Below are 3,970 nucleotides of genomic sequence, written 5' to 3'. Positions count from 1 at the left end.
TACCCTACGGAGGGTACGGGATAGCGGGGCCTCCTCTAGAGGGTAGGCGTTATCGTAGACTTTACGTAGATCGTCTACGCCTATTAAGTCGTCGATATTATACTATATATTATAAGCGCTCCTATACCCCTTCTACTTTACTAGGTATTAGAGAACGGGCTAGCCTCTTTAGACGACGGTCCTTCGCCTAAGAAAGCGCTCGATTTCGTAAGAATCGCCCTCGTTATTAGAACCTAGACTATCCTTAGCTACGACGGGCGGGGGCTCGTAATTAATAGTTCTCTTAAAAGGATCTAGGTCTTTAGGGGCTTTTTCTAACTACGAAACCGATATTACCGGATAGATACGTATTAATAGCGGTAACTCGAGATAGTAGGCTAGTCGTCCGACCTTCTCGAGAACCGTAAAAGGCCCTTTAAAACAGTAGCTAAACTTGTACGACTAACCTAGTACTTCGTAACTACGGTATAGGCGAAGTATAATACGGTTACCTAGCTTAAGGAATAGAGGCTTATACTTGCTATTATACTATTCTTTTATTTTTACGTTCGCCTAAGTAATCGCATCCTAGACTTCCTTCTAGATACGACTACGCGCTACCGCCCTATTATACGGATAGTCGTATAGTATATCGAGCGAGTCGAGATTCGTCCTTACGCCTATAGCAACCTCGTTCGGCGACTAACTAGTAGTCGTATTACGGAAGTTGTTAAGCGTAGCCTATAGCTATAGGATAAACGTCGTCTAATTCTCGCTAGGATAGTCCGCTAACTAGTAACGAATTGCCGTCTCGACCGTTTAGTTAGTTCGCTTAGATTAACTATCGGTCTAAGGGTAGTAGGCCGTAGACGTAGCTAGCTTCGTACGTAGGCGCGAAAAAACGCCCTTAAAGAAGTCGCTTAGCTAGCGAGGATTACGATTAGCGATAAGTACTACCGGTATACTTATATCTATTAAATAAAGCCTATCGATTAGAGCGATGCCCTAGTCGTAGGCCTTCTAGTCCTCTTTGCCTAGGACGACTACTACCTGCTTAGACGTCTTATAAGTAATCGTATATAGTATATTAAATCTATCGGTTATAACCGGTAAGGCGGTTACGAAATCTATCGTTATAGTATAGTATAGGCCCTCCGTATTCTAAATCGGGTAAAGTTCGCCGTAAGGAGCGTATCGGGGGGTACGTAAAAGGAGATACTAGTAATAATAATCTAAATAGAGGCGAAGGTAGCGAGCGAGTCGATATATAAAGAAGAAAGCTTAAATACGGTCGAAGACGCGCTAAAAGCCTTAGTAGTAACAGTTATCGTAAGCCTACTCGAAAATCTCGCCTATTAAGGCCCGAGGGATATAGAGTCGCTCGCGCCCTAAAGATTAGTTATAGAAATATAAGAGGCCGTCCCTCTCGAAGAATCGAATGCCTAGCGGACTATTAAACTTATTACCTGCGAATAGGTCCGGATTTTTGCTATCCTTATACCGAACTAACGTCTTCGTTACTAAAGGTATATTAGCTCTCTCCGAATAGAGACGCTCTAGAGCATTCTGCGCCTATACTTATCGAACTAGTCGCAAAACCCTAGACTAATATTCGTCGTTATCGTACGCTCGGTTTAAGCGTCGTCGGAAATCCGGATCTAGTTCTACTAACATCGTATAAAAGTAGGCTACTTCCTCTAGATCGGCTAAAGAGGGCGTAACGTTAATATAGTAGAAGAGCGGGTCTAAGTTCTCCTCGTCCGGCGTTAACTTAGGCGACTCTATATCCCTTAGAAGTCGACTAAGGGCGTCTAGAACTAGGTATATCCGCCCTAGACAGTAAACTATATTAACTCGATATTAGGAAAGGAATATCGATACCCTTACTAATTTTAGGTTCTACTTTCCTATATCGGTAGTCGTAGTTATCGATACCGAGTTAGTAAGACCGACCGCAGTATAGTAGTCTATAAAGATAGTCGTCGGCCTTAATAAAGCATATATTAAATAGCCTACCTTCTTTACTATCTATACGATTCCCGAGTATTCGAGCTCTATTAGCTAATATTATATCTCTACCTAAGTTAGGCCTCGGCTTAAGAACAGAATAGGCTAGACCTTATAGTAAGGAAACAACTGCGCCTTTCCCTTAGATAGAATCGGGTCTAGATCCCTATCGATATAGTAGAGTACCGCGCTATAGCTAAACTCTTTTAAGGAATCTATATTAGCGTATAAGCGATAGTTAGAGTCGAAATAGTATAGGAAGGAGGGCTCGTAGAATATCGATTACAACAAGCGAAACGCTTTTACTAGCTCGTCGCGGTACTAATCGCTCTTACCTAGCGTCGTAACGGCGACGTGCCGGCGACGACTATTGCCGGCGACTAGCGCCCCTTTTAATAAGCGTATCTTCTCCGCCTATAGAGGCGCCGCTATCTACGCGTAGTATAGGATATATTGCCGTAACTAATTAGTTAGACCGAGATAATACTCTAGCTTCTATACGTTTTCTAGGAACTAAAGTAAAGTAATCGCTGCGATTTTCTCCTTACTCGTAGCTAAACCGAGGCCGCTAATATACTAACCTAAAAGGGTCGCGGAGGGGAAGCCTAAGAAAGTCTTCTTCGGACTAATACTAATCCTTACGGCGTCTAATCTCTAGAAGACCGCTTCTAGATAATCGAGATACTTAGGTAACGTCTACGAAAATACTATAATATCGTCGATATAAGCTCGCGCAAAGCTACGATAGTCGCGAAGGATCTAATCTAGCTTCCGCTATACGAATTAGATACTATTCGAATATCCTATAATAGCGACCTTGTACTATTCCTAGCCGCGATAAGTATTAATCGTTAATTTGTAACGATCCTCCGGCTTTACGCCCTATTAGTAGAAGAAGGTTAGACAGTCTATAGTACTAATATACTAGCACCCTACTAACTATATAAAAAGATCCGCCTAGAGCGGTATCTAATAGCTATTAGGGATCGTTACCTTATTTAAGGCGCGGATATCGACTACCGCCCGCGGCTTATTAATTATACCGCCTTTACTATTAGCAACCCGCTTCTAAACTACGAACACTAGGAAGCCGAAGGGGGTAGGCTCGGTCGTATATTACATTTTCCCTTAGCGGTATAAGTCGTTATATATCTTGTCTACTACCTTACGATCCCTCTTACCTAGGTTAATTATATAGGGAGGCAGTAGCAGATCTAAGTAGTTCGGTACTATAGGGATAGGTATATAATCGTATTTAGGAATATCGACTACTGTTTAGCAATCTGTAAAAAGCTCCGAATACCGCTCGACCGCTATAGCGATTTAGTCTACCTAGTTATCGTTACCGTAGATCGTTACGCCTAACGCGTACTAGTGTTCCCGCTACGTATTTAGTATATCCCGCGTTGCCGTAAAAGCGTTAGGGCTTAATCCTACTAGTCCGTAGTTAGCTACGTCGATATAGTAGGCCCTAGCAATAGTCCTATTACTTAACGAACCGAGTAACTATCTAGCTCGTACCGTTACCGGAGTCGTCGCATTATTATAAATATACGTATAAGAAAAATTAGCGTCTACGACCTAATTGTAAGCTATTACTAGCGGTAGAGCTTATAACGATAATCCTTAGGCGTTACTAGTCGGCTAGGCTAGGAAACCGGCGTTAAGAATAAAATCCCGGCCTTTAGGAAGGTTACCGCCGTACTTAACTAGCGCGAGGGCGACCGTACGCGGCGCTAATATTACGTCCTCTACTAGCCTTATAGGGCGCTAAACCGACTTCCCTTTCTTACGCTTAACAGCTACTTTAAAGCAGGCGTTGTCCTAACTAGCTACGGTAACCGTCTATATAGGAACATCGATCTTTATTCCCTCTAGAGTAATTATATCTATACCGACTAGGATTTTCGCCTTTAGTTTAGGAACTAGGTAAACCTTACGAGTTATCTGTACTAGGGAGACTATACTGTCTGTCTTCGCTACT

Source organism: Pseudocercospora fijiensis, assembly GCF_000340215.1.
Source record: "Pseudocercospora fijiensis CIRAD86 unplaced genomic scaffold MYCFIscaffold_6, whole genome shotgun sequence".
In the NCBI taxonomy this organism is placed as follows: domain Eukaryota; kingdom Fungi; phylum Ascomycota; class Dothideomycetes; order Mycosphaerellales; family Mycosphaerellaceae; genus Pseudocercospora; species Pseudocercospora fijiensis.
Note: the sequence above shows the minus strand (reverse complement) of the source record.